This window comes from Silurus meridionalis, chromosome 10 (genome assembly GCF_014805685.1).
Source record: "Silurus meridionalis isolate SWU-2019-XX chromosome 10, ASM1480568v1, whole genome shotgun sequence".
Classification (NCBI taxonomy): Eukaryota; Metazoa; Chordata; class Actinopteri; order Siluriformes; family Siluridae; genus Silurus; species Silurus meridionalis.
Window position 1 is genome coordinate 24,858,855 of NC_060893.1, and position 22,985 is coordinate 24,881,839.

At 39.1% G+C, this 22,985-nt stretch overlaps 1 pseudogene; it reads left to right on the forward strand.

Annotated features, from left to right (window-relative positions):
- The first annotated feature begins 232 nt into the window (after nucleotides 1-232).
- Nucleotides 233-17,554, forward strand: LOC124392054 (annotated as a pseudogene).
- Nucleotides 17,555-22,985: the final 5,431 nt, after the last annotated feature.

Below are 22,985 nucleotides of genomic sequence, written 5' to 3' on the forward strand. Positions count from 1 at the left end.
AAGAACAAGTGGAAAAATAACAAAACAAAGACAATTACGAGGAAAGCAAAGAAACCTACATACAAAGTAGGTGCACCTGCTCATGTGCATTCACTACAATAGCTCTCCAACTCCACTAACTCCACAATACAACACTCCTAAAACTCCAACCCGAATTGAAGTGGTAGACTGGTTTATAAAGTGTAAGCCCATTTCACCCAAAGGGGTTTGGTAATTGGTAGCCAGTCATAGAATGGCGTAATAACATTATATATATCATAATAAATAATAAACATAATAACAATACCAATACCAATAATAACAATAATAATAATAAAAAAAATTATAACAATACCAATAATAATAATAATCACCCAAAAAAATGTCCCATCAACATAAACTTGCCGACTTCCGGTTTTACCGCGCATGCGCGACGCAGCGCTGGCACTTTAAAGCCAACCGCTATTCAGCGCTCCGGTTGGCTGCTATCCAAACCCAACCCGGAAGACCGACGCAACAAACAGGTGAGTACATGAAACTTAAACAACAAACAAAAGGAGACAAAGAACATGTACACAAAGTTTTAGGAAGTCCTTTTGTGTGTGTGTGTGTGTGTGTGCGCTTATTGTCCAGGATGAGAGATGAGAGAATGAAGTGAGTGTGTGTGTGTGTGTGTGTGTGTGTGTGTGTGTGCGAGCGGCGTGCTACCTGGCGTGTGTGCACCCACAGCACTGTAGCGAGAACAGAGGAGAAGTGAAAGTGTAATGTGTGTGTGTGTAGCATCATGCTGACCATAGGGACAGTTCACTCTGTCACACCTAGGTACCGGAAACTGTCCACTCTCTCCACTGTGGTCCCATTGATGTTTAGCGGTTGGTATGACCGCTCCTGCTTCGTGCTGAAGTCCACAATCAACTCCTTAGTCTTGTTGGTGTTTAGGAGAAGATTGTTTTCCTGGTTCTTAATCTTCTGTAGGTAGGCCGTCTCGTCGTTGATGGAGATCAGGCCCACCACAACAGTGTTGTCAGCAAACTTGATGATGGTGGTGGAATTGGAAGTGGCCTCACAGTCATATGTGTACAGTGAGTACAGCAGGGGGCTCAGAACACAACCCTGAGGAGCTTCAGTGCTGAGGGTAAGAGTGGATAAGTTGTGTTTGCCCACCTGTACGGCTTGTGGTCTGTCTGTCAGGAAGTTGGAGATCCATTGACACAGTGGCAGGACCTCCAACTTAGAGGTGAGCGTAGAGGGAATTATGGTGTTGAATGCTGAACTGTAGTCCACAAACAGCATTTTGCATTATTTAGAAGAGCGGTTCTGGCGGTATGCGGACTGTAGAGGATCCAGTGTGTCTGGTAGTGATGGAGCGATGAAGTCTCTGACCAGTCACTAAAAGCACTTCACCACTACTGAGGTCAGGGCTACAGGGCAGTAGTCATTGAGGCAGGCAGGTGGGCTGGGGTTTCTTTGGGACAGGAAAACTGTTCCCTGTTCCAGGGAGAGGTTGAATATCTCAGTGAACACCGGTGATGGTAGATCAGCACAGGTTTTCAAAAACAGACTTGTGATGCCATCTGGTCCTGCTGCCTTCCTGGTATTCACTGTTCGGAGATTGTAAACGTGTTTACCTCTCCGGCTCTCTCAGCGTGCATGCTGTTTGTGCCGCTAGTGCTGCTAGCATGGTTAGCAGAAGCCTCGAAAGCGAGCGTAAAAGATGTTTAGCTCGTCTGCCAGAGAAGCGTCCGCATTCCGCATTCTGGAAGATGGTGTTTTATAGTCTGTGAGTCTATGTTTCTGTGATGTTTCTCTGCACCGTATCATATGTAGAAGAGTTACCTTTATTTGTCACATAAACATTACAGCACAGTGAAATTCTTCACATTTCCCCACTTGCTTGGAATCAGGGGTCAGACCGCAGGGTCAGCCATGATACGGCACACCTGGAGCACAGAGGGTTAAGGACCTTGCTTAAGGGCTCAAGAGCGGCAGCTTGGCGGTACTGGGGGTTGAACCCCCGACCTTTCGATCAGTAACCCAGCACTTTAACCACTTAGCAACCACTCCCCTATGTGTATGTAGATGGGTGAATGGTATGTCTAATATGTGCGTTTTAAGTTTTTGAACATTATTCGCGTGACGAGCAGGTGTGTGTGTGTGTGTGTGTGTGTGTGTGTGTGTGTGCATGCATGGGCATGTGCGTGTGAGTAACTAGTATGAAAAAAACTTTTATTTTAGCAAAAATGCCTGAAGTTTAAGGTAAACATTTTTTCAATATTGCAATCAAAGTTTTTTTCCCCACAACACTGTGAGGTTGCTGTTCAGGGCGTTCAGGTGTTTCATCTGATTTTTATTTAATTGTTAAACACATTGCACTTGTTGTCAACTCTATTTATGTCTTTTTATTCGTACAGAATGAGAATAATACAAATGAACACAATGACCAGGCATAACATTGTGCCATTATAACATTATGATTAAAGCTACCAATGTGTTGTAATCCGAATTACCCCCAATATGATGCAGTCGATTTGATTCAACACAATGCGATTCAATGAAAAAAAATCTGAATATGGTGCGGATAATTCACTTTTATTTCTTCGGTTTGGACAGAAAGCAAAATAACAATTTACTTAAAAGCCTTTTGGCCCCTTTCACATACATGCCTTTGTGGTAATAAAAAAAAAGAAGAAAATATGTAAATAAAACCAGACATTCTTTACCTGTTCTGCCTCTAGGACAGAGATGACAAAAGAACACATCCTTCACTCAGTTGAAGTGCAGATATTCATGTTTTAAAAGAATCTGCTAAAAGTTTAACTTTTTACTCAAGTTAAAGTAAAGAAGTTTGGGCTCTGACATGTACTTAAGTAAAAAGTAATTACTACTACCTGTTTTAGTGTCATGCTAATAACTGGACCTCACATTATATTAATATATTGATACAAAAAAAAGAATTTTTTCTGTCGCTGCCTCCCTCTGTCTCACCCACATTATCCGCATACTTCTTGTTGCCTAAAAAATTAAAAGTTAAAATATTTGTAAAAAATATATATTCTTTAAGTGTAAGGAGTAGAAAATACAGATATTTAAGTCAAACATTTAATAAGTGAAAGTAAAATGTTGTCAGAAGAATAAATAGTGAAGTAAAATTCTGATAGCATTCATTACTTCCCACTTTTGCTTCAGGAAGTTACAGCTCTACCTCTGCCTTGTTAATCTGTATTCTATGTGACTCTCAGGACGCACCTCGGTCTCCGTAGCATTGTGAAATGTCATATTCATGTAGCAGCAGTGGCTCTAAAAGAAGGCGCTCGAGAAAGAGTTAAATGGAGGAATCGATCGACATTTACAGTAAAATATCGGTCACAAATTATTGGTCACTTTGATAATCTGACATTTACCGCATTGTAGCAAGTTTACATACGTGCTCACTATAGCACCTATTTAACTGCTTACTATAGGTGGAGAAAATATATTCAAAAATAATTTTTATTTAAAAAAACCTACAAACCTGATTCCAAAAAAGTTGGGCCACTAAACAAATTGTGAATAAAAAAAGAATGCAATGATGTGGAAGTTTCAAATTTCAAGATTTTATTCCGAATACAACATAGATGACATATCAAATGTTTAAACTGAGAACATTTTATCATTTTAAGGGAAAAATAAGTTGATTTTAAATTTCATGGCATCAACACATCTTAAAAAGGTTAGGACAAGGCCACTGTGTGGTGTCCCCTCTTCTTTTTATAACAGTCTGCAAATGTCTGGGGACTGAGGAGACAAGTTGCTCAAGTTTAAGGAATAGGAATGTTGTCTCATTTTGTCTAATTCAGGCTTCTTGTTTAACTGTCTTAGGTCTTCTTTTCGCATTTTCCTCTTTATGATGCATCAAATGTTTTCTATGGGTGAAAGATCTGGACTGCAGGCTGGTTTCAGTACCCAGATCCTTTTTCTACGCAGCCATGATGTTGTAATTTATGCAGTATGTGGTCTGGCATTGTCATGTTGGAAAATGCAAGGGCTTTACCTGAAAGAGACGACGTCTGGATGGGAGCATATGTTGTTCTAGAACTTGGATATACCTTTCAGCATTAAGGGTACCTTTCCAGATGTGTAAGCTGCCCATGCCACATGCACTCATGCAACCCCATACCATCAGAGATGCAGGTTTCTGAACTGACTGCTGATAACAACTTGGGTTGTCCTTATCCTCTTTAGTCCAGATGACATGGGTCCCAGTTTTCCAAAAAGAACTTCAAATTTTGAATCGTCTGACCACAGAACAGTTTTCCAATTTTTCACAGTTCATTTAAAATGAGCCTTAGCTTCTGGATCATGTATAGATACGGCTTCTTTCTTGACCGATAGAGTTGTAGCCGGCAGCGAATGGCACGGTGGATTGTGTTCACCGACAATATTTTCTGGAAGTATTCCTGAGACCATGTTGTGATTTCCATTACAGTAGCATTCCTGTTTGTGATGCAGTGCCGTCTAAGGGCCTGAAGATCACAGGCATCCAGTATGGTTTTCCGGGCTTGACCCTTACGCACAGAGATTGTTCCAGATTCTCTGAATCATTGGATGATATTATCATCTACAGGTGCATAATATCATCCAATGATTCAGAGAATCTGGAACAATCTCTGTGAGAGTCGGAGGTAATGGAGCTGCCACTCTATATGTATATGTGACAAAGTCTTTTCTAAACGTATGAAATTATACAAATGTATACAGAATAATTTCATACGTTTAGAAAAGACTTTGTCACATATACATATAGAGTGGCAGCTCCACCCGACCTCCCGACCTTCTGATCAGAAAGTGCCTTAACCACTGAACTCCCACTCGCCCCAGTTTATCCATTTTGAGAGAGTCAAAGGTGGTGATGATGATGATAATACCTCAGACCTCATTAGAAAGAAACCTTGAGAAGAACCTATTCTGAAACGGGAACCAATACTACTTGTAGGCTGGCAGTTTTCGAGGCCTTCCTTTAGCAGCAGGACAATGATCTAGTATATTTATTTTATTTTCTCTCTTTTTTATTTATATATTATTTTATTTTATTGTATTTTATTTAATTATTTTCCCGGCCCCCCTGTTTATTGTTTTTTCCCCCAAGAGAGGATGAAATTCAAGAGTCATCTCATCTACGTGACCATGTGGACGATGTTCTTGTGTGTGTTCCGAGTCAATTTCAGATACGGCTTGGACGATTTCTTCGACTTCGAAGCGCCAAAGCTGTGCGCGTGCAGGGGCTGCGTAAAGGAACCGCAGGAGGACTCGTGGTTCATGGAGCGCTTCAACAGCAGGGTGCCAACTCTTTTGAACAGGACCAACAGCAATCTCAGCGCACTCACGCACAACTAGTGGATGGCGAGGTTTGGATGCGTTTTTTTTTTTTTCTTTTTTAATTTCAAATTGATTCATAAATAAATAATTCGTTCATTCAATTGTTCATATTAAACATTCTTTCGGCTTCTCCCGTTAGGGGGCGCCACAGTGGATCATCCGCATGTTTGATTTGGCATGTTTTTACGCTGGATGTCCTTCCTAACGCAACCCTCCCCAATTATCCGGGCTTGGGACCGGCACTAAGAGTGGCTGGGGTTGGTTCCCTGACCGGGGATTGAACTCAGGCCGCAGCGGTGAGAGCACCGCATCCTAACCACTAGACTACAATTGTTCATATTATTTTTTTTTAAATACCACATAATTTCTTCTTTTTGCTTCCATTTTTCTGTCATTTTTTTATTTATTAATTAATTGAGTGATTAATGGATTATTTATTATTATTTATTAAACCTCATTGATTTCAGCATAATATTAATATATAATATCATCATATTAATATGAATTTAAATGATGACAGGTTTACAAACTACAAGATCAAACCGAATGAAATATTCTTAATTATTTATTTCGTCTGTTTTACCTTCACTTGTGTGTTTGTGTATATATATACAGGACATATGTATACATTTTCTCTCTCTCTTATCTCAACTTTTATGCTCAACAATATGGTTCATGCAGAAAACCTTTTAAAACCTTTTGTTCACGTTGAATTGTGAGATTTCATTGAATTTTGAACAAGTGAACTTTCGATCAATTTTTCATTATTAATTAAAAGAAAAGAAAAACGTGATTGTAAGAGATGAAACCTTCGTGAACCTTAACCTGATTCCAGACGTTTTCATACACACAGTGTGTATCCTCCTGCATCCCAGTCACTCCGGATCCTTCTAGAACAAGTTTCACCACCAATGTATTGCTGCATTCAGAGCTCTTTTATTTGTGGGAATTCTCCTCAATTAGCTGTGTAATGCGTCTTGCTTTCTGCTTCTGTCTTACATAAAATATGCAACAAACAAGGGGAAAATGGTATAAAAATGTCAGATGAGGCTTTTTTTCAGCACAAATATACTAATAGTAATAGGAATGATTAGGAAATTACTCCACATAAACCTAAAAATCCTATACTGTTACATCAGTCCCGACATTTTGTAGACAATGTAGTGATTTCAATATAAAGATTCGGATAGAAAATGACAAAATTCCTGAATATTGGATTACAATTATGAATGAGATTTGTTGTGGTTTGTTTGTTTTTTTGAGTAGGCGTGTGGATGAAGCAAGCAGTCACTAGAAAAAAACACTAAAGAAAACTCAAAGTGCTTTGATTTTGCCTTTATTTCAAGTTAAAATAGAGTCCTAAGTTAAAGCAGTTGAAAGTCAGGGCCAAGGCTTTTGTTTTTGCTTCACAATGAAGGTGTTCAGGTTTGAGCTCAAAGTCGTAGCTCAGTGTTTAAAGTGACTGAAGGTTGTGAGTTCAAATCTCAGGATGGTCATGACTTGGTTTTGGTATGCGTTCACTAACCAGTATTGATGATGGAAAACAAGATCTTATCATTCCAATGCATTCCGATGTCTAAAAACTATTGTCACATGTTAACACGGAAACTGATATATTGGAATGAAAACAAACACTGGTAGCAATCAAATGGAGGGTTTGAGACGGAAGAGAAAAACCAAAAGGAAAAAGCACAGAAAAGACTTTACAATGGAAAAACCAAACGCATTTCTGCTATGACAGTTATTACAAACAACAACGGCGTTCTATTCGCTTTCATTTACTTCAGGACTGTCTGTTCCAATACTTTTGAATGGCTATGTTTTTTACAATGAACTTGTCCTGCTGTTTTAATACTTCAGATGAAGGCTGTATGTCTTAATAATAGCAGTATATTATACTGTTATACTGTATTATAAACTACATGGAAAATAACAACAGGAAATTTCATCCATATTTATCCATTCATACCTACACTTCAGTTTTAAAAAGAAGAAGCAGATATGTGCACTCCTTCATCATTGTTCATCAGTGTTACCTGATACGTTGTGTTGTGACATCAAATACTGTCAAGACTGATAAGAAGACACAAAGACATGTGCTATATATATATATATATTCTATTATTAAGTCCACAGTAAGACTTACAGTTACAACATTACATTTTTCTTATATGCAGTGTGTGTGTGTGTGTGTGTGTGTGTGTGTGTGTGTGTGTGTGTGTGTGTGTGTGTGTGCTCATGTGTGTCATTAAACTGACCACAACTACCTATTTGTCCGATGGTTTTGACTGACAGCTTCCAGGCATTCAGAATCCATTATTAAGACAGATATGCTGTATATATTGAATACACCCACAATAAGCTCATATTTTTGTAAAACTGTATTTTCATTGTACTTTGACAGCTACACACAAAAAACGTTTGTCTGTGTGTGCATATTGCACAATGACCTTTGGTCATAATTGTTTCTATTATGTTGAAGCGATAGTTTTCTTGCTCAGCTCACTGTACAGGTTTGGATTCATTCCAGCAACACTGCAATGAAAACAATCCGTTTTGACTCGCGTGTGTGTGTGTGTGTGTGTGTGTGTGTGTGTGTGTGTGTTCTATTTGGATGATAATGGAGAATGAACACCATTGGGGAGGAGAAGACAAACATTTAACCACAGGAAGATTCCTAATGCAGACATTATTCTATTATCATAATGTTTTATGTTATAACAATGTTCGAATAACATTCTCATTATTAGTGCTGCTTATATTATACGTTTTATAACACGCTTTATTCTGCAACAATACACTCTTTTCCATGTGGCAGAGGCTCCAGCCGGCACGAACAGTGAAACTTAGTGATGTCGTGGATCCTCTGTTCTCGTTGTTCCGTGATGAAGACCACTATAATGATTCCAGTCCTGACCGCTGTAGAACCTGTGCTGTGGTCGGCAACTCGGCCAACCTCATCAGGTCCCATTACGGTGCGATTATAGACTCTCACGACTTTGTCTTCAGGTAGGATCATCATCTATTTTTATTTATAGCGTTTAAAGGACACCTTTTTACAGAAGAACTTACAATTACCTCATTACAACTAAATCATTCATGGTTAAGGGCCTTGTTTAGAGGCACAGCAGTGACATCTCTCAGACACCAGTGGTAGCTCAGTGGCTAGGAGGTTGGACTTTGATCAGAAGGTCGTGATTTCAAATCCCAGCAATACCAAGCTCGAACAGGTCCTGCTCAGTTGTATGAATGAGATAACTGTAAGTTGTTCTGGATAAGATGTCTCGCAAATACTGCAAATCTTTTAATATTTTAACTCACAACCTTTTGGCCAAAGGTTATCTTATCCACTGAGCTACCACTCCCCCTGTTTAAACTGTCTACATCTCCATCCATGCTAATAAGATAAAAGGGTGTTGAACTTATGTAAGATAAAAACACCATGAGGTTACACTGGTTATGGAAAGAGTCTCCAGTGTTGTTGACTTGTAACAATTGGGATTAAAGCTGTCGTCAACTTCAAGAGAGAGAAGAAACATGGGTCTGGTGATGGATAACCTGTTTACAGCTGCTATTTTAAACAATATCATTGGCATTCATGTATTTAATTAAAGTGGTGTAAGAGAAATAAAACCCTTATGCAGCTGTTGTGCATTTTGCTCTTACAGCACCCTTTTTCATTGCTGCTACAATAGAACATAAGCCAAAACCATCTGACCAATTAGAGTAGAACATTTAACGGTGCTTGCAAAAATCTTTTTATACTCATAACTGAGAACTTCACTAGAAACCTCTTCAAGTGAACACTAAATACGTCATGCAAAAGCATTTACATTAATGACATTTAGGACACCTGGTCATAAGTATGGGATGTGTTTTTTAAGCAACACCATTCCCTCCACTCTTCTGGGAAGATGTTCCTTTAGACTGTGGAGTGTGCCTACTGGAGATTTGTGCTTACCCAGACACAAGGGTGTTAGTAGGGTCGGGACCTGATGTAGGTGAGCCTCCTAAATTATAGAAAATCTCTTAGTGCTGCCAGATCAGCATATTTCTCCACCCTCATAGAAAATAACAAGCATAATCCTAGATTTTTATTCAGCACGGTAGCAAAATTAACAGGGAATAAAAGCACTGCGCTAACATGCACACCATCAATAGGTAGTAATGATTTCATGAACTTTTTTAATAATAAAATTGAAAACATCAGGCAAGAAAACCAGGCGGTTAATATAAATCCAAATTATTTTACAAGTAACCCTGTAGACAGCAGTGTCATTATAGCAGACAATCAATTACAAAGCTTCACTACTATTCATGAGAGTGACTTAATTTCATTAATCTCCTCATCAAAATCATCAACCTGTATTCTCGATCCCTTGCCTACTAGTTTCTTTAAACAGATAGCTCCAGAGGTAATCAAACCTGTTTTAAAAATAATTAACTCTTCCATTAGCACTGGTTATGTACCGAAATCCTTCAAACTGGCAGTTATCCACCCCCTTATTAAGAAACCTGACCTTGACCCATGTCAGTTGTCCAACTACAGACCGATATCAAATCTCCCCTTTATATCCAAAATTTTAGAAAAGGTTGTAGCACAGCAGTTATGCTCACATCTGCTTATGAATAACATTTTGAAATGTATCAGTCAGGATTTCGGCCTCATCATAGCACAGAGACGGCGCTAGTTAAGGTGGTAAATGACCTGTTATTGGCCTCTGATCAGGGTTTTGTCTCCTTACTTGTTTTGCTCGACCTTAGTGCAGCTTTTGACACCATTGATCACACTATACTGCTTGCTAGACTTGAGAATGTTGTAGGAATAAAGGAACAGCTCTCTTGGCTCAGGTCTTATTTGACTGATCGCTATCAGTTTGTGGATGTAAATGGTGAGTTCTCCACGCTCTATGAGGTAAAGTTTGGTGTTCCTCAAGGATCTGTCTTAGGCCCACTGCTTTTCTCTTTATATATGCTGCCTCTTGGTGAAATTATTCATAAACATGGGATTCGCTTCCATTGCTATGCTGATGACACACAGCTGTATATTTCAGCAAAGCCAGATGAGAGAGATCAGCTTAACAATGTTGAGAAGTGTGTAAAGGACATTAGACAGTGGATGCTTAATAACTTTCTTCTGCTCAACTCAGATAAGACGGAAGTACTTTTACTAGGACCACATGCAGCTAGAAGTAAACTTTCCGATTCGTAGCATCTCTGGATGGTGTTTCTGTTTCAGCATGTACGGCTGTCAAAGACCTTGGTGTGATTATTGACCCGAGTCTTTCCTTTGAGTCTCACGTGAATAATATCACCAGAATCGCCTTCTTTCACCTTAGAAATATTGCTAAGATTAGAAATATGATGTCGTTACAGGATGCAGAAAAACTGGTTCATGCTTTTGTTACTTCTAGATTAGACTACTGTAACGCTTTACTGTCTGGGTGTGCGAGTAAGTGCATCAATAAGCTTCAGTTAGTCCAGAATGCAGCAGCAAGGGTCCTCACTAGATCTAGGAAATATGACCACATCACCCCTGTTTTAATCAGTCTACACTGGCTCCCAATCAAATCTCGCATTGATTATAAAATATTACTACTGACGATAAAGCACTTAACGGTCTCGCACCGCAGTATCTGAGTGAACTTCTGTACCAGTATGATCCTCCACGCCTACTTAGATCAAAAGGTGCTGGCTATCTGTTGGTTCCTCAAATAATGAAGACTACAGCAGGGGGCAGATCTTTCTCTTATAAAGCCCCACAGTTATGGAACAGCCTTCCAATCAGTGTTCGGGACTCAGACACAGTCTCAGTGTTCAAGTCGAGGTTGAAAACGTATTTATTTAGTCAAGCCTTTTATCAGTAGATTTCTCTTAGGTAAAGGCACAGATCTGGAGGGAACATGGATATAGAGTGTTTGGTGAACTGGTATATTTGTATGCTGTCGCCCCTCACATTCACACGCTCACTCAGGTTTGTTGACGGTGGTGTGGTGGGTCGCCTCATCCCAGAGATCCCTCATGTCTGTGTTACCTTCTGGTTCTCCCTTTTAGTTATGCTGCCATAGCGAGTCTTGCCGGAGTCCAAACTGCACAGTGACATTAACTTTCGTACACCAATAGTTACACTTAATAATCCATATCCTTCTCTTCCGTCACCCTCTCTCTCTCTCTCTCTCTCTCTCTCTCTCTTCGGTCGAGTTAAACATGCTCCTGAGGCTCCAGTGACCAGTGTTCCTGCCCCTCTCCCTCCTTGGATCTTCACACTTCTGTGCAGCTCGGGACGGTCTCTTAATTCGGAGTAGAACGGGTGCTTTGAGGACGGATTGGACTGTAGTTGGTGTCGGCGGTCTGCTGCACTGACTCGGGAGTGCAGTTTGCTTCTGATCATCATCACTGTACCCCACAACATTGTATATCTGCTTCAAATGGACATTTGGTGCAACCCAGATGAGGATGGGTTCCCTCTTGGGTCTGGTTCCTCTCAAGGTTTCTTTCTTATGCCATCTCGGGGAGTTTTTCCTTGCCACAGTTGCTCATCAGGGACAAACATACTTACAAAGAACATATTTATGTTTAATCACCACATTATCTGTGTAAAGCTGCTTTGAGACAATGTTCATTGTTAAAAGCGCTATACAAATAAAAATGAATTGAATTGAATTGAATTGAGGTGAGGTAAAGAGGCAGTGCTTACATTCATTATGTTCAATAAGGTTGAGGTCAAAGCTCTAAAGCAGGAGATCTTCCTCTCCAACCCATGTAAAGCAGATCTTCATGGAGCTGGCTTTGAGCACAGGGGCATTGTCATGCTGGAACAAGTTCGGGTCTCCTAGTTCAAGTAAATGGAAAATTTCATGCTACAGCATTCAAAGACGTCTGATACAATTGTGTGCCTCCAACTTCATGGTAACAGTTTGGGAAAGAACCACATATGGCTGAAAAAGTCAAGTGTTCCAATACTTTTGTCCATATAATGTACATGCTGGACCACAAAGCTGCCAGGCTCTAATTTGGCCAAGCAACCATCAGTGGCAATGGTTTCTAGAGTGCATTGTTCATTTTTTTTAGTCAAGACCCACCCAGTAATTGCATACAGGCCCTTTTCAAAGACTGCTGGTCACGGGTGCAGAAAAACCTAGCAAGTACAGGGAACTCTTGGAGTGATGGAAAAACACATCCCGGATCGGTCACAAGTTCATCAATTACTTCTGAAAACGTGTAACAAGAAATCGAAAATAGCATAACTAGGATATTTCTCCTAATAATGCTGTCAAGCCTATAAGGATTTGCTCAATTAAAACAAAACCTGAGATGCAAGAGTGTCATATAAATGGTACTTTTTTCTGTGCAAGTAATGTTAGATTTGGGTGTAATTACTGTCTGGAGATTTGTGTAATGGCCTGATTATATTTTATTACTGGCTCACAGATTACTTGCCATATTTGATGTAACTTAACCTTTAGAGAGTCTGTCCGTAATGCTGTACAATGGCAGGAAACCTTGTCGAATTTCTCCCACAGGATGAACCATGGTCCAACCAAAGGTTATGAGAAGGACGTCGGGGCAAAGACCACGCACAGGGCAATGTACTAGAAGTAAAGAATGGTGTTTGTTTCTTTATCTCACATTTCAGCACATATCTTCACGTGAAGCCGACAGTAAAAGCGAACAAGGACAAGGTGAGTAACAGAAAAGTTTGGCCGATTCACTTAGATACTTGGGGGTAGAATTGGTAGCTCCATCGATCTCCACCAATCCTGAGTGCACTGGGATGTGTATAGGATAATACATTGTGCATCCCAATGAGTCAGGAGGAGAAAAATTTTTTGTGGTGCTAAAAATAATGCTAATGATAAATAATGAATAAAATTGCTGTAATTATGTAATTATATTTATTCATATTAAATAATCATAATTATAATAAATAATTGATGATAATAATGAAGGGCATGTTGGTGTAATTATGCAGGATCTCTATTACTCTATTGTAGGACTAAGTGGTGTATTTATGCAATACATGTAAATGTTAATTTGTATAGCGGCTATATGTTAACAACATATCATCAGTATATAATTGCAATCAATACAGGTTTTTTCACATACAGCTGTCACTTTCAAAACCAAAGTTTTAACTGTTCTATCCTGAATACATTCCAAAGTCAGAAAATGTAACTTTAAAACACATTGTCTCTAATTGCTAAAAAGCACTGACAATGGAGATTCCTTATGTGAAATGTCTCCACAAAGAGATTCATAGACATAAGATGCCCTGCCCTTATTAAAGGAGAGCGATCGGCTCTTTCTGCGACTAGTCCGCTGTAGCGATATTGCTAAAGTGAGTATCAGTTACTATACTAGATCGCATGATCCTTCAGATCATTTAAAGTTTGCTTTGATTTGGATCTACCAAAAACGGAATAAGTTTTTTGATGTTGTTTTCAAAGGTGATGATCATTAATCCAGAGTTTATGAGGTACATCTACGAAAGCTGGCTGAAGAAACAAGGGAAATATCCGTCCACTGGCTTCATCATGCTCATGTTGGCGATGCACATCTGCGACTAGGTAAAAACTTTAAAATGATTATTACTATAAGTAAAATTACCTTTTGCATATGTATCATAAATACTGCAGCCAATAAATCATTAGTCTGCGTGATTTTGATGTAATGCCAGGCCAAAAATAACTAAATAACCAAACGATGAAGATTCTTAAGAAATAAAGCCCGTTAATAAAACATTTATTCCCTTTATTTGTTTCCCAACAAAAAACTCAAGGAGAAATAATGAGTATAATCTCTTTCTGTCGCAGGTGAATGTATTCGGATTCGGGGCCAGTGCAAACCGACGATGGTACCATTACTTTGACCACTGGCATCATCCATTAGTCAATTCTGGTGTACACAGAGGAAGAGTCGAATATGACCTCATTCTGAAACTTGAGCAGCAACAGAGGATTAAACTGTACAGGGGATGGGAATAGAGTCAGGTAAAGTGCTCCATTTCTTTCTCTGCTCTTTGATTCAAGTGAACTATTACATGTTACAAATGGAAAAACAATGACAGAAAAAAAATCTTTACTTTTACTAAAGAGATTTAAAAAAAAATGTTTTACTTTTAAACAGACTGTGAACAAACTTGTGTGCTCTTGTTCTAGACTATTTCTGTCAAACCAACAGCTAGTTTGAACAAATGGCATTTCATTTTTGCTTTTCCAACAATACCAGAGCTTTTACCCATTTAGGCCTGGACAAAATGATCTAAAATAATGTAGACTGTAACCCAACCAGTAATACAGCTAATTTGGGGGTCAGCAACCTCCAGCTCTGGAGCTGTATCCTCCCCTACTGTGGCTCCCTGTATCCTTAGCAAAATGTCATGTAAATAAAAATGTTTTTATAGTTGTTTTATTTTTTGTTACACAGTGGACAGTGTTTAAAAGCTAACAATTCTTATATTGGCATCCAAGGCAACAGAAAATAAAGTTTTCATATTTTGTCGATCAAGCCATACGTCATTTCCTGTCTCCTTCCCGCACCTTGACCTACACATAGCTGATATTGATCTCCAGACCCCTGCTTTCGTAAGCAAATGATGGATAAATAAAATAAAAAAAACAATTCTGAGTTTAATTCTGCAAAGAAAGATTTTTCAATAGAAGTCACATTAATAACATCTAGTGGTGCAAGTAGATGACTATCTTACATCATCTATATGTTACATATGTAACCATAGTTCCCTGAGGGAACAGGACGCTGCGCCGCAACACTTTGGGAATGCCTCACGTTGTCCACGCTCTGAACCACGTGTGAAATCTGGCCAATAGGCAAGTCGTGACGTCATCGGCGGGCAACGTTGCAACAACCAGTAGCTACAAAATGGCTGCACTGTGGTAGCAACATTAGCTTCTGCAAAAAGAGAAGGTAAGTGCCGCAGCAACGCAGGGAGTGTGGCCCAGGGACGCAGCGTCTCGTTCCCTCAGGGATCTAGGGTTAGGGTTAGGGTTAGGGTTAGGGTTACAGGAACTCTAGCTGCGTCGCAACGCTTTGGAAATGAGTGTCCAATCACACCACACTGACCAGACCCTGCCTAGTGTGTGAGAGCCTCACAACCAGCATATTGGACATAGGAGCCCAGAGTGGCTCTACGGTCGAGGTCATAAAACCTGACGAAGGTCAGCGGGGTGGACCAGCCTGCAGCGTCGCAGATGTCCTGGAGTGAGACTCCAGCAGACCAGGCCAAATAGGCCGCCACACTTTGAGTGGAGTGAGCCTTGACCCAGAGCGGAGCAGGGAGACCAGAGGACTCATAAGACGATGAGATAGCATCCAGTACCATACTGCTAAGAGTTATTGTCAGGGAATCCCTTCCTGTTTGGGCCATAGCAGACAAACAGTTGCTGTGACTTTCTCTACGGACTCCTCCTTTGAAGAGCGTGTCCAGTGCTCGCATAGAACACAGCTGGTTTTGCTTCTCCTGGTCAGGGGCTAAAAACGGAGGAGGGTAGAATGCCTGCAGCACGACAGGTTAGGTAGACAAGGCCATGGACAGAGCCTGTAGGACCCTCTTCAGGGAGGAAATTGCCAGGAGGAAAGCGTTCTTCACAGACAGGTACCTAAGGGCCACTTTGGCTAGGGGCTCGAAGGGGGGCTCCGATTGAGCCACCAGCACAATGGCACTGTGGATCACGTCCCAGGCTTCAGCCTCCAGGCGCCGCAGAGAAAACGTGTAATAAGAGGGTGCCTACCCAGCGACTGCCCCGCAGGCAGGGTAATATAAGCCGCAATAGTGGACACGTAAACCTTCAGGGTTGAATGAGTCAACGTTGTTGCAAACTGTTCCTTCAAGAACTCCAGAACTGAACCAACCGGGCAGTTAACCGGCAGTTGACTGTTGATTTCTGTAAAGCTGCTTTGAGACAATGTCTGTTGTTAAAAGCGCTATAGAAATAACCTTGATTAGACTTGACTTGACTTAACTGGGTCTCACTGGTGGTGCTCACACCACATTGTGAACAGACGCCACCTTGCAGCATACAACCTCCTTGTGGAGGGAGCTCTGGAATGAAGGATGGTTTCTACTACATCAGTAGAGAGACCAGCTGCTATAAACTGTGCTCCCTCAGGGGCCACAGCCATAGCCTCCACAACTCTGAGCGGGGGTGAGGGCCCTCGAGGAGGGACAACAGGTCCGCGAACCATGGTCTGCCCGGCCAACAAGGTGCTAGCAGGAGCAGACGGGCTCCATCCCGGCAAACTCTCTGCAGAACTCCCGAGAGCAGTGCAATCGGGGGGAAGGCATACAGACACAGCCTCGGCCACGTCTGCACCGTGGCGTCCAGCCCAAATGGGGCTGCCATGCTTGAACAGAATCTCACACACAAAACGCGTACCTGAATAAGCAGAAGCTAATGTCGCTACCACAGCGCAGCCATTTTGTAGCTCCTGGTTGTGGCGATGTTGCCTATTGGCCAGATTTCACACGTGGTTCAGAGCGTGGACAACCTGAGCCTAAATTAAGCTGAACTGAGACATCTAGGTTAGATTGAAGTAAACTCTTTCAGTTAAATATTTGAGTTGTGCGTTTAAGTCAAATCTGTGAGCTCTTTGAGAAATATATGTATATTTGATAGGGCTTAGATTCAGATCTTTCAGTCAAAAATTTTACTTGCGTCTTTGAGTCACATCTATGAGTCAGATAAATATCTGAGTCAGATATTTAAGTTGGTTCTTTGGTTTTTATCTTTTGAGTTGATTTTGACTTTGGGCTCATTTTTTATCAGCAAATAAATTTTGAATTGTAGTTAAGTAAAGTTAAGTAAACCAACACTTAAGTCAAGTAGAAACATACACTGAACTGACTTAAGTATAGTCACAAAAGATAAGATGTAAAGTGCCAAATCTTTTTCAATTATATAGCACTGCGATTGCAACATACATTTTCCCAACAAAACCTCAACCTGAAATGTTCAGTATAAACAGTACTGATGGTAATTGAGTTTCCCCAGAAATAATGTGAAAGATTATATAATCCACTATTTTCTTTTCTTTTAACCCTCACAGATGGCGATTCATGAAAAGACTCTCTCATCAACTCCAACCTTTCTAACATCACAAGTCAAGTCAAGTTTATTTCTAAAGCGCTTTTCACAACAGACATTGTCTCAAAGCAGCTTTACAGAATCTAACAGTTACGAACAGTGAATGATGTGTATTTATCGCTGAAGAGCAGCCATGGTGACTGTGGCAAAGAAAAGCTCCCTTAGATGTTATGCACTAAAATGCTCCCCTGCCACAGACTGCCCCAACTTATTTCATAATTATGAGATACTAAAACATAATTATGAGATACTAAGTCATAATTTTGAGTTAGTAACTCATAATTATGAGATCAGGATGAGGTGAATATCGAGGCTTCTGCTAGAGATGATGTATGTGTGAGGTGCAGTTGTGGCTACAGTGAAAGAAGACATGTTGAATTGTGTTTATTGGGTTTCTTGTTTTAGTAATTACATTCATTTTTACTATGAGATTCCTGTATGTGATGCAGCGCTTTGTTCTACTGTGCTTCTCTATAAAACTGATGGTTTCTGTAGACGTGACACCATAATGATGGTATTAAAAGGTGGATTGGTTCAGACACCACTGAAGGCCTGGAGGTGAAATGCATGGCCTGATACTGGCTTTTAATAATGGACATGTTCTCATAAAAGCTTTATAGAGATAAAAAAGGTTATACAATTTAAATGTATATGTTAGTGCCTATATGTAAAACTCTTGCAAGTGTATTCCTTGTTTTAGCTTTTGATTCAGTATAACGTCTTCATTTTATTTTTCTTTATTTGTGCTTTATACTGTCACTGTCACTGGCTGACTGAATTATTCATTTATTGTATGGAATTCTTTAAATAGTCCTTTAAAAAACTTTTCTGGGAAGATGTTCCACTGGATTTTATGAAGATTCATTCAGACACATGTGTATTAGTAAAGTCAGGTAGTGATGTAGGTGGGAAAGGTGAGGAGGCCTGGGGTGCAGTCAGTGTTTACATTCATCCCAAAAGCTATTAAAGAGGGTTGAAGCTCTATAGCAGGAGATCTTCCACACATATTAAATCCATGGAAAGCAGATCTTCAGGGTGCTGGCTTTGTGCACGGGGGCATTGTCATGCTTAAAAATGTTTAAGTGGAGCCTAGTTCAAGTAAAAGAAAAATTTTATTCCACATCCAAAGATATCGATACAGTTGTGCGCCTCCAACTTTATGGAAACAATTATGGGGGGAAAACAATAACATATGGCTGGAAAATTAAAAAATCCCAATACTTGTGACTTGAACATGAACATGAGGGATTCTGGAGGTATATGGGATACTGGCCATCACTAAGAAACCCTTCAAGATGCTACAGTGCAACTGCTACAAACTGTGCTTTCTGATAGACACATAATAAGTACCATATTTTTACTAAGCCGCTACTTTTTTCCTACGTTTTAAACCCCGCGGCTTAAACAACGAAGCGGCTTATTTATGAATTTTTCCTGGGTTTTTCCTGGTTTCACAAACTTCAAGCCAAAAAACTGAGCGACATAACATTAGACCAATGAAATTTCCGAACAGAAACGAAAAAACGCACCTCACCTGCGTTCTGAGCTGCACGGCATCGGGAGAAAAGCATTCACCAGGTGATTTTTTAAACGCACAACAATGCCAAAAGATAATCTCCCGAGATAAATAGTTGTGAAAGGAAGGAGGAAGACAGTGAACAATGACTTACTTGGTAGGCTACTGTTTAGATACAAGCCGTTGTAACACGTTGAGTCAGGGTCATGGGATAGCTCAGAAATCATATAAGCTCAGACAGGTTTCCAAAACTCGTGCTTTTTTATTTTTCTTGGCAACAGCATTAAGGGTTAGTCAAAATTTAGAAATGAGCATCAGAAAATAATAAGGACATAATCCTTGTCTTGCACACACGCAGTAATACCGGATAAATGCAGTGGCATGCTATTCCCAAAATACCGCTATGCTCCTAAAGGAAGCACAACATATTTCACCCGTTACACCGTGTGTAACGTGTCTTTCGTTAAAGCCTGTGTAAAGTTCATTAGTGTAGACACCAGCGGCTTATTGATGTTCAAAATAAAAATATTTGTAAAATTCAGTGGCTTATATATGGGTGGCCTCCACAGTCACCGGACCTGAACCCAATCTAGATGGTTTAGGGGTGAGCTGGACCGCAGAGTGAAGGCAAAAGGACCAACAAGTGGCAAGCATCTCTCGGGGAACTCCTTCAAGACTGTTGGAAGACCATTTCAGGTGACTACCTCTTGAAGCTCATCAAGAGAATGCCAAGAGTGTGCAAAGCAGTAATCAAAGCAAAAGGTGGCTACTTTGAAGAACCTAGAATATGACATTTTTCAGTTGTTTCACACTTTTTTGTTATGTATATAATTCCATATATAATTCCACATGTGTTAATTCATAGTTTTGATGCCTTCAGGGTGAATCTACAATTTTCATAGTCATGAAAATAAAGAAAACTCTTTGAATGAGAAGGTGTGTCCAAACTTTTGGTCTGTACTGTGTATATATATACACATATATATATATATATACACACACACACAGACACACATAATTGATATTATAAAAAAATAATAATTTTGTGAATTTGACTTTTTGTGCACATGTAGTAGAGATCTACCAGAAACCACCTCATAAACAGCAAATAATTAATAATAATAATAATAATAATAATAATAATAATAATAATAACAACAACAACAATGATAATAAAACATTTTCATAATGGACATATAATAGACATGTCCTGCTTTTATTTAAAAGTCTGTCCTGATGAGTAAGTGTATCTGCAACCAAACAAATCTTTTCTTTTCTGTCAGTCACTGTGAAATAAAAAAACAGCTATTAAATCCACATGGATATATTTGAGATTGCGAAGTTTGCAACAGATGCGGATTGTGAGCCCTGACAAGTGCGCTCTCTGACCGTCCAATCAAAGGATGTGAAAATGTCTTGTGGGTGGTTAACTGTAATCTAAGTAGTGTAATCTAAGTTATTTATTTATTTATCTTTTTAAGATATCTTGTCACACATACATCTGTTACAAGTGATGGAATAAATAGGACAGATCGAATCAGCTTCTGAAGACTTTTGTGGACAACAGTAGGCAAAAAAATTATAGTCTATAACCTCAATACCAAATAAACTGGAATGCTGTGTAAAATGTAAATAAGAACAGAATACATTTTTATGCAAATTTCATTTTATTTACAACAAAACATAGAAAACATATAAATTGTTTAACCTGAAGAAATGTACTATTGGAATTATTATTATTTTTTTTTTTGGAATTTGATGGCTGCAACATGACCCAAATAATTTCAGACTACTACTGTGTAGCATCACATAGCATCACAGAAATAATGTGAGAGAGGTGTGATTGAGATGGTTTGTACATGTGCAGATGAAGGAATGATCTGCTGTGGCGACCCCTAATGGAAGAAGCCGAAAGAAGAGGAAGCAAGTTTTTAACAATGAACAAGACTTGGATACAGGTTTAGTAGAATCCATTTGTGGTTTAATGGAAGTCCGAGAAACACTAATACAAGAGACAGTGAGTGTTTGGTAGACCAAAAGGCAAAACAAATCCATCAATGTAAAAAATGGTAATGAAATCCTTCAAGCTTAAACATGTCTAATTATCTGAAATATCAAGTTCTGAATCAATAACATTAAAAGGAAGCTCGAAAATAGGAAAAATAAAAGTTTAGTTGTGTTTGGTACCCTAATTGATGTTGTTTGAGTTTACTTGCATTAATGACCTAATTGTTTGTTCTGTATTGCTTTAAGTGTATGAGCTTTATTTTTAATAGAGAAAATCATAAATGAAGATTTAAAAAAATACATAAAAAAAATTATACCCTGCTGTTCATCACTTACAGTACAGTGGAAAATATGTATGTATAGAATAGTTGCCTTTATTTGCCAAATATACATAACAGCACAGTGAAATTATTCACCTTTCCCATCTTACTTGGAATCTGAGAGCAGGCTCAGCCATGATACGGCACCCCTGGAGCACAGAGGGATAAGAACCATGCTTAGAGGCCCAAGAGCGGCAGCTTAGCAGTACTGGGGGTTAAACCCCCCGACCTTCAGACCAGTAACCCAGCACTTTAACCACAGAGCAACCACTCCCCTATGTGTATGTCGATGGGTGAATGGTATGTCTAATATGTGCTTTTGAAGTGTTTGTACTGTATGTGCGTGACGAGCAGGTGTGATGTGTGTGTGTGGGTGCATGCGTGGACATGTGCGTGTGAGTAACTAGTATGAAAGGCACTATTATTTTAGAAAACTATTTTTCAATATTGCAATCAAAAGTTTTTTTTTTTTATAACATTATGATTAAAGCTACCAATGTGTTGCGATCCGAATTACCCCAATACGATGCAGTGCGATCCGAACTCGATTTGATTCTGAAAAAAAAAATCTGAATATGGTGCAGATAATTCACTTTGATTTCTTCGGTTTAGACAGAAAGCCTTCTGGCCCCTTTCACATACACGACATTGTGCTGAGAAAAAAAATAAGAAGAAACAATGTAAATAAAACCAGACATTCTTTACCTGTTCTGCCTCTAGGACAGAGATGACAAAAGAACACATCCTTCACTCAGTAGAAGTGCAGATATTCATGTTTTAAAAGAATCTGCTAAAAGTTTCAGTTCTGATTCGAAGTTCTTTTTACTTAAGTTAAAGTAAAGAAGTGACATGCCCTTAAGTAAAAAAGTAATTACTACAACCTTTTTTAGTGTCACGCTGATAACTGGACCTCACATTATATTAATATATTAATACAAACAAATTACAAATTTTGTAACCTAATGAATGTATCCAGGCTGAACATCCACCATATGGAACACAAGCAGAGAAAATGATGATCTGGTGATCAGGAATGTTTCTGTCGCTGACTCCCTCTGTCTCATCCAAAATACTTCTTGTTGCCTAAAAAATTAAAAGTTAAAATATTTGTAAAAAATATATATTTTAAATGTAAGGAGTAGAAAATACAGATATTTAGGTCAAAAATGTAATAAGTGAAAGTAAAATGTTGTCAGACGAATAAATAGTGAAGTAAAATTCTGATAGCAGAAAAATTGACTTAAGTACTACTTTAGTATTTGTACTTCATTACTTCCCACTTTTGCTTCAGGAAGTTACAGCTCTACCTCTGCCTTGTTAATCTGTATTCTATGTGACTCTCAGGACGCACCTCGGTCTCCGTAGCGTTGTGAAATGTCATATTCATGTCGCAGCAGTGGCTCTGAGAGAAGGTGCTCGAGAAACAGTTTAATGGAGGAATCGATCGATATTTACAGAAAAATATTGGTCACAAATTATTGGTCAGTTTTAAAGTAATAAAGTGTAGCGCATCTAAAATTGTAAGTCGAACCACCGTAACTTACTACCTGTATGTATTTCTAAATAAATGATTCGTTTTATTTAAAATGCAATAATTATTTATTTAATAATTTATTTATATAGTATGTATTAAACGACAATATTTTTGACTTTATGGATAAATAATGATTTCTATATTTATATCACATTATTTATTTATTTATTTAC